Consider the following 9367-nt stretch of genomic DNA (forward strand, 5'->3'; position numbering starts at 1 on the left):
AAATCCTCCAATATGTGCTCTTGTTCAAACACATCAAGCATTTGTCTCAAAGTTGAAATCAAGGTCAGAGCGACAGCACATAGACAAGACTTTGGATTGTCTGTTCATTTACAGCGGCCAATAGCTGACTTTTAGTTGAAACTGGATTGCACTCAACACAACCACCATTAGTTGGATTTAATCAGACTTGCATGAAGAATGTCTCAATCTGGATAGGCAGATTTTTTCCTCCCAGACAAAACATTAACCCAAGTCATTACTGTACTGTTTCAGATGTCTTGAATGCCATTTGTCGTGCAGACATTGGAGGGAATGTGCCAAAGCAACTGTTTTCATCTGTGTAAAAAAAAAAGAAGAAAAAAAAAGAAAAAAAAGATTTTTGGTTTCATCAGTGGGAGACCTCAAAATATACCTAGGGATGATTGTTGATTGCTGCCTAAGGCTTACGTGAACTGATACATCGATGTGCCTACATCTGTTACAGCCTTCTTCATGTATTCATGCAAACTATCATTTTAATTTAATGTAATGCTATTTAATAAACAGTGTATGCACTTTTAAAAGAGTAAAATGACAGACATGCATTTGTTCTATTCACTTTGTATCCCATCCATGTTTTATCAGTAATTGTTTGAGTGAAACGTACCAATGCTTTTTTTTATTATTATTATTTTATATTTTGTTTGTTCTGTCTACCTTTTCACACTGACAGCAATGTGCCACTGAGTACATTGTCACAAATCACAGGACATAACAGTAACTGATGCCATGGTATGAATTTAAGCGCATTGATAGTCAGCCTCTCTAGAGACCCCAAATAATCTGTGTTAACCTTGGTCAGTGTGCTAAACCTATGTTGTGCGTAATATGTTAATAGCTATGGCAATTTACTTCATGAGTATATACAAGCATATTTATTTTTGGAAAAAAAGCCACTTTTGCTGCATTTTGTGTTGCATTACGCTCTACCATGGTGCTGTGTTCAGAAGTTGCCTGCAGTTATTTTGGACTTTCAATTTTGTCAGTTTTGTGCGTCTGTTTATTATTACAAATATCTGAGAAAGAGGGGGGGGTTCATTGAAAACTTAAAAAAATGATAATTTTGTCCCTATGGGATTTATCAGTTGCTTGTGTGTTATTATTTTGTGTGCGCGTAAAAAATATTTAAACAACCCAGTGTGTACCGTCAGCAGAAGTTTGGTGCTAAATGCAGTGATTTCAAGTGAAAGCAGACATTCTGAGAAATGCATTTGTCTGTCTAGTGACATGTACAACCTACTGCAATGCAAGAAACAAAATCCAAGCTTTGTTTCCTTCCTGTCATGTGGTTAATTTCCAGTTATTCTTGCTGGATTTTTCAGGGGCATGACACTAAAAAACGGCTCAAAAGGGTTCAGCCATTAAGACAACTCATAGCTGTGAATGATATTGTTTGACATGCAGAGTTGTAAAGCCAAAGTTGAAACAACATAACTCTGTCCCGCCTTCTCCCCGTGAGAAGCTGAAATCAGTTTAACAGGACTTAACCCCGCAGGAGATGGAGGGGAGTAGGTGCTCGACTGTGACGCTGAGGGAACTGAAACATCTGTTTCTCATGAACTCTATGGAGCTGTGTTAGCGTTTACAGACTGTGTCATATTTTTGCAGGCTTTTCATATTGTCAACAGTGAGTATTTTTTTTTTCGCCAAGAAGCGGGATCGCATGCACAAACACTAATAAGCCCTAGTGAAAGCTCTCATCTCTCCAGTACTACAGTAGCTCAAAGGTATGCCATGAAGGGTCAATGGAAGGATTCAAGGCAGGATCGGGTCTAGAAGCAGTGTTGCAAAACATACTGTATGGTCTTATTAAGCAGTTATCTTGTTTGTCTTGACTGTGTTTTGTCTGTCATCTTTGATTTGACCGTCAGTGACTGGATTGTAAATAGCTTCCCATGTACATTCAACTTTCATTTAAAAAGAATTCCTGTATTATATGAAGTGGAATTTTCTGATGTATATTAAAGTGCTTAATAAACATATTTGCTTTACTGCTGAAAAACAAATGTCGCACATGTTTTTTTCACGATTTCAACAAAATGCACAGAAATGAGGAATGCAGAACAATAATGTTATGGAAGTGTTGTTTTATGATGTCGGTTGGCCGATAGTGGCCTATCACAGATATGTCATTATTGGCCTATACATTGCCCAATATGTGCCGATATGAAAATGTTCTTTTACATATCTTTATCATTAGCATTTGTTAACCACATTTGCTAAAAACGTGTGTGTCAGCCGATATTTCATTATCAGGATTTGTTACCTCCAAATTTCGTTGTTGGAACTGGCCCAAAAGAGTTGAGGATCGGTCAGGCTCTATGTTTCATTATGGAAAAGCTGCAAAACCACGGGCTGCTGTTGATACATACCTCTCTGCTGGTCATTTAATGGTGGAGGGTCAAACCAGGACACTCCAGGCATCACAACAAATGGATGCGTTGTGATCCCCGCACCACCACTTTAATAAATCTGTCATAAATCTGATTGTGTCTGAGTTATTTCAGCTGTGTCGCAAATGCATTTAACTAAATGAGGGGCATTTAAACTTTTGACCCAAAGACTGACAATTCTGACTAATTAGATTTAATAACCATCACCCACCATTTCATGAAAAAATGTGCCAGAGCAGCTCAAGTGGTTTGAAGATTTTTGGACTTTCAGCACAGCGTTTTCATAGTGTTTTCAGAGGGTCGAATGTTAATGAGCGAACCATCTGGTACTGATGTCATGTAGTATGCACTGTCCAAGCTCGGAGGAGCCAGTGGCTACATCTGGTTGTTCTCCACCCATGCCCTTGTTTTGGATACAGTGCTAACAAGCTCCCACGCAATATACACAACATGGCGACAGTTGTGGCCGACTTGTTCCAGACTCAACTTTAATCCCACTGGCCTTCATGTATGTGCCATCACAAGCCATATTTCACAGGTTTTCATCCCAGCAAAACACTTCAGCAAAACACTTTTCTGATTAGCAGTTTTCCAAGTCAAATCAGCTGCTCTTGTCTAGCTGTGCTGAAAACATGGACACATGTGGCTCTGAGCTGGCTCAAGGTAATCATAAAATCCAAATACGCTGCTGATTCTTGTGTCCTTGCGAAAATTTTCCCGAGAACTTCACAAGAATGCAATCATTGAAAATACATCTTCACAGTTTGGCAGGGCTGTGTGTCTGGGGTCTTGTTTCCCACTCTCTCTGTGATCCCATATGTTACAGCTCATCATCACAGCACAGATGTTGTCAGAAGACAGTACTACAATAGCTTCTCTGACAAGGTTGTGAAAACTACAGCTAGTTTTTCACCTGGTTTCACACATCAGCTTTCATGCATGAAAAAAATATCCGAAAAACTTTTTGTCATTCAGTTTTATACATGAAAAACATCGGAATTTTTTTTTTTTTTTTTTTTTTTTGTATCGCCCGGTTCCAGACATGACAAAAAAATCTCCTGACACTTTTTTTTCCTCCATTTCAAATATTTCCCTGAGAATTTTTATATATATATTTTCAATAATGAAAAAAGAAAGTTAAAAAACTTGATAGAAGTTATAACCCTTTTTTTGATTCAGTTTCACACATGATATAAATATTCTCCTGAGAATACTCTCCACGTATGAAACAATATTTGAAAACTTTTTTTTTTTTTTTAAATCTGGGTTCATGCAGAAGTGACAACCAGCTGGATGGCGAACACATGTCCATAAATCATGTTTCTGTGGAGAGATTACTGTTCCTCACTTTTCTTTTCTGATTATACCCCTTATTATACACAGTAATTGCACATTGGCAACATCACCACATTCAATTACATGTAGCGTATCAATCAGTTAAGTTAGATGAACACATCTTGCAAGTTTTTTGACATGACTATCACTGTGGATTCAATGGTAGAATATACGCATACATATGCAACACCGTCATTCTTCACCTCCCACATACAGTAAATGCATGAGTGAGTCAGTTTAAGAGTACATCTTGCCATTTTTATTCCCCAAATGTTAATTGCTGTTCTGGGAAAGTGGTATCCATTAAAGCATAAATAATCGACTTCTCCAGATCAGTGCCAGCAGTGATTTGCTGGGGAGAAAGCCAAGTGTCAGACTCATGAAGAGGTTTTATAAAAGATTTTTTTTTTTTTTTTTTTTTTTTTTAAATCTGTCCATCCATTTTTAGAATGACATGCAGCCATGCAGAGCCCTTCATCATCCAGGTTTCAAATTAGATTGGCTGTGTTTGCCAGTGTGGGAGTGTTGTTCAAGTGTCCTGTGAGCCCAAGAAGGTGATTTTCTTACCAAACTAACAGTAATTACTTGACAGTTCAAAAGAGGAAATTGCTGCAATTTCGGTATTTTGAATGGAACTTCATGTTGTAACTGGAGGTCCACTGACCTTCACTGCCACACTGACTAAATGTTATGTTGTTTCTCCTCCTTATTAATAACATGCTCTTTTCAAATCTAATATATTCAAGAATGACTTTGATCGGTTTCTTGTTCTCAGCAAAGCTCTTACACAATATGTACCCAGCTGCTGCTCTTAAAGTGAGCTGATGTGACTTCTGAAGAAATGAACAGCACACTGATGATTCTTTTAGAGGGAAGAAGTTGAATAAAACACTCTTGCTCAATTTCATTACACTATGCTGCTCTAATCTACTGGTCTAATTTAACTTATGATGGCTAATGTTAGCTAACAGAAAATCTTTAGACATACCATCGATCTATCAATTCAAATATGGCTACAGCTTCGGAGGATGAGCCCTGTTCATTCCTATGAAAGCATCTCAATGACGCACAAAGCCAAAAAAGCTTGTCTTCCCGAGTATAAAATTAGCGGCCGAAGACCATGTGCTCTAGAGATTTTCGCTGACCTAGCCAGCTACCTTCGGTTTTATCACCTGACTAACATTAATGGGAGTGGAATGTTTTAGTCCTGTGGGTCCACTGGAATTTCCAAATGTTATCGAACAAAATGGCTCAAATTATGTTGAAGAAATGCGTCATTTGACAGCAGTTGAGACACTCAAAATAATGCATCCATTGTTTTACAGCCACTTCTTTCCCAGTTTAAGCTTATGGGAAAAAGCATTTTTGGGGCCGCAGTACATTGTGACGCTGTAATTACAAAGGTTGTAATCCTTGCTCTCTTTTCAGGGCTTAACTCATACTGTAAAAAGGTGTTAAACTAGTTTAACTCAAGTCTGCTCATTGACTTAATTACTCGTATGTGCTTGCATGTTTTAGCCATGCCTTGTTATCGTAGTTGATTGTTGAGTTTTATTCCCAGTTCTGCAAACTTAAAGTTTGTGTCTGAGTTAGCCAAATGTTAGCATTGTGTCTTTATTCTGGAAGTTTGTGGTTGATTGTCCAGATTGTGTCTCTGCAACAAACCTACAGCTGAGGAAACACAGTCCTGAAATACACACATTTTCTGTCAAAAGAATGTAGCTTTGGAAAATATCCACTAGGTTGGGATAACTCTAATGGCTAAATGAGCCTCATCGTAGTCTCAGCTGGACCTTTTTGCACAGGATGAGGTCTGTTGTCTTTGCCCCCCAATTGTCTCCCATTGTAACATTATGATAGGGTTAGGGTACGGAAAGTAGAAATGATGGCAGCAGCCAATTATGCTATCAATAAGGATTGCATTAGGATAAAGATATATTTCATGTAATACGAGTATTAGATGATATGGTTTTATGCCATAATTCAGAGAACCACAGTTGCATTTGCAACTTTTGCCTTCGCTCCAACAACCTCCAAAGTAAGTTTGAAGTCAAGTAGTCATTCAGTCATTGGTATTGATCAAAAAACCCATCATCCCACTGCAGCTACATTATGATCACTTTGGGCTGTGGGGCAGTATAAATCTTAGTTATCGCTCCTATAAACTTTTGGACTCTCGCGATGCCAACAAGCAGCAATCACAAAGTTGGTTTGAGGTGCTCTTGTGACAGCCAGCCAGGTGAATTGTATGCTCTCTACTGGCAACAGTAACACAGGCTGTTTGACTTGAACGAGGCTGTTCTCGTCTGGATGTGTGTCACTGGAGTACAGCAGGTGGGGACACGGGGCCTCCGGGAGCCAAACATTTAAAACACAGCCTCAGAGACCTGCCTGAGCTCATCTGCTTCCATAAACAGCTCTCAGATTTATCAAAAGGGCTGAATACACTTTTCTGAATACAAATTTGATAAAAGGGATGTTTTTCTTTTGTTCAGACTCTACCCTCCCTCCTCTTCTGTTTCGCAGTGCTGCAGAAGGTAAATTCAGAATTTGGTGTTGAAAGAAAAAAAAAACCTGTGCTTAAAAAGAGCCGACTATGAAAGCAGCCATCCGCTCCACCACAATGAAGCAGCTCACGGCCAACGAAGCTGGAGAATGGGAGGTTAAGCATGCTGTATTCCTCTTTGTTGCCTGTTTACATACACCCTACAGTCTCTCATCAAGGAGTGTGGATGAAAAGCTTTCATCAACTCTCTGTCGAAAGCCTGTTTTCTTCTTTGAAGCTCAACACAGCGGTCCAACATGCACACAGGTGTTCCACTTTCACTGAGCAGGACTGGTGGAACACCTGATAGTAAAATGTGGGTCCCTGGGGAGACAAATCGCTGTAACATCGCTCTTCTGAGCGTGGGGGGGATTGGCTGTATTGCAGCGTCACTCCATGCATCAATTATCATCCCAGCTGAAGCCAAAGACAATGAACAGGGTGGAGCGCTACACAGTGAAAGGGCTCCACAGGTTGAGGTATCAGAACGCCTGTAAAGTCAGTATTTCTATCACTGTCAAGTTCAGATGCAAACCTCGTAAAATATCAGCCACTGAGAAAACAGCTTGGTCAAGTTTTGAAGCCACTCAGTGTTTTTTGAAAAGGCTTCATAACCCCAAGAAGTGAGAGAACACTCCCAACCCATGGAGCATGTAATCCTCTAATTCACCCCTGCCGGAGTTATGAGGTCTGCACCCAATGGTGGTGATATGTGGGAAAGTGGAGTTGGGAAGAAGCAGCTGGGAATTGAAAGCTTTAAATATCCACAAGGGAAGCTCACGGAGAGCAAGCTGTGTCCTGTTTACTAGGCTGTACAGAATAGTGATTTGTAAAACAAGAGGCCGTTACAAGATAGAAAACAACATTGCAGGCAAAATACTGTAGGTGGCATAAAAAGATAAACGTTCGGATGAAAAGTGATGGAGAGAACTAAAAATTAAGTCACATTCAGCTTTCAATAGCAAGCTAATTGTGAGTAACAAAGCATGTCAGGGCAAATCGTATTCTTATGCTAAAGTACAAACTTACTAAAAGCTGTCAAAGGTTTGTCTTGATCCTAGGATCTGACTGCAGAGCAGAGTGAGTCACAATGCAATTCAATCAACTGATGGAGTCTGGCAATGCAGCTTTTCTTTAAAGGTTAGCAGTGTTATTTGCACCAATGGGAGAGAGTTGTCTTTATGTCTTCTTTAGCTTCAATAATGTGTTCAGTTGTGTATTTCTTAGTGAAAGAGAATGTGTGGGCAAGGTTACATTTTAAGAGGGATTTGATCAAAAAGGTTGATTCGGTTACTTGAGAATAGTCACAGTTCAGAGAATGTGAATCTAAAAAAAATCCCAACAATGCAGAGCTGTGGATGACACGTCCTTCCTTAGATCATGCAGCGAGAGCCGATTAGAACTCAACCACCTTCTTTCAGTAAGGTAAAGCAACATTTTTTTTGTCAACTCACATATAATGGAGCCAAGAGAGGCAGAAATGTGTCTTTCTGTTGATCCATTTTCTATGTCTGAGTTCTTGTGTTTATGACTTGAAAACCACTGTAAAAAAAAGTTTTGTCGGGATAAAAGCTCCTTAACCAAGTTCAAAAATATGAGAGGGCGGATGACATGCAGCAAAGTGCCACCAGATGGATTCAAAAAACCGTGAGCCACTGAAACAAGAAGCAGGAAACAGCCTCCGTACGTGAGGCTCATGCTCTCCCAACTGAGTTAAGTGTGAGTATAAATGGAAAGTGTACACTGGAGCACCGGTTTCTCCACCTTCTTAGTGAAGTACTTTCCATTTTGATATAAGCTCAGCGTAAAGACTGGCGTTATTTCATTAATCTGACAAAAGCTTCTTAATTTTAAGACATTTTTCCGCAGAGACTCCAAATGTAAAACCACTAACTACAGAGAGCCCTGTGAGGTATCGGTCCTTTTTACATTGATCCGTGCAAGCATTCAAAATGAGAAGTTACATCTGCATAGATTACTCATGCACATTTCATCAAAGGACAAGATAAGAATCCTGATGAACTCCTCTAATGACGTTTAAAACCTCCGAGTTAACAACTTCATCCACAACTTGCTGAAATCTGTTCTGCAGGTCATTTCTGAGCCATCTTGAGTTATCACAGCCAGATGGTGTAAAGAATTTGGGAAACAGGTTGTGCCCTTCGGGATCAAACGTCTGGACGGATCAATAAGAAACGCGCCGCAACGTTAACTTTTGATCTAATATGGAACGATCATTGACAGCTTGTGGACTGTCTTCCCAGTTTCGCCTTAAAATGCCGGACATTAAAAATACAGCCCAGACAAAGCTGCGATAAGCAGATTTGCTTTCAAATGCAGCGTTTGTCCATCAAGCTGAAGAAAGCGAGCACCACCTGGGTGTTTTATTGGTACTGAGCTAAATCGGCTTATTATGCACAGCTATTATCACCGGGAGTTGAGGAAATTTCACAGTGTTGGCAGAGGCTCTCTCTCTCTCTCTCTCTCTCTCTCTCTCTCTCTTGCTACCTGGCTCGGTCTCTCGTCTTGGCTGCATTTCCTCTATTTTTTTTCCTTCGCGTCCTTTTCGGTTGCTTTCAGTCTCTGCCTGCTTCTTGCCTCTCCCCCGTTCACTGCCTTTGTTTTTCATTCCCTGTCCATTCCCTATTTTTCCTTCCACCCGCTATCTATTCATCTCTCTTTCCCGGTCTCTGTCATTCCCTTTTCCATACCCGCATCCATTAAGCATGTTTTCTTGGCTTTGTCGTCCTCCCTTTGACCCCTTTCTTCCGTATTTTGTTCATTGTCCTGTCTCTCTCTTTGTCTCTTTGCTGTTTTCCTGCTTTTTCATGGCTCAGTCCGTCTTTTCATATCACTGACGTGTGTTGTTCTTGTGAAATATTTTCCTTTCTCTTTTCATTTGTCTCTTTGTTTCTTTCAGACATTTCTTTTTATTCGTATTTGTCATGGCCACCCTCTTTTGACGCTTTTTCTCTGTCTCTGCTTTTTTTTTCTGTCTTTCGCCCACCCCTGCTTTCTGCTGCCTCTTGCTCCCTCCGTTTCTTCCCTCCGTCAG

At 40.0% G+C, this 9367-nt stretch overlaps 1 protein-coding gene across 1 annotated transcript in view; it reads left to right on the forward strand.

Moving 5' to 3' along the window:
* Nucleotides 1-2031, forward strand: part of ankrd50 (ankyrin repeat domain 50) — a 40701-nt gene extending 38670 nt beyond the window's left edge. Inside the window, exon 5 of the mRNA XM_037077392.1 lies at nt 274-2031. The gene's annotated coding sequence lies outside the window, so the exon portion shown is untranslated. The remainder of the gene's footprint in view (nt 1-273) is intronic.
* The last annotated feature ends 7336 nt before the right edge of the window (nt 2032-9367 follow it).

Source organism: Acanthopagrus latus, chromosome 18 (genome assembly GCF_904848185.1).
Source record: "Acanthopagrus latus isolate v.2019 chromosome 18, fAcaLat1.1, whole genome shotgun sequence".
Classification (NCBI taxonomy): Eukaryota; Metazoa; Chordata; class Actinopteri; order Spariformes; family Sparidae; genus Acanthopagrus; species Acanthopagrus latus.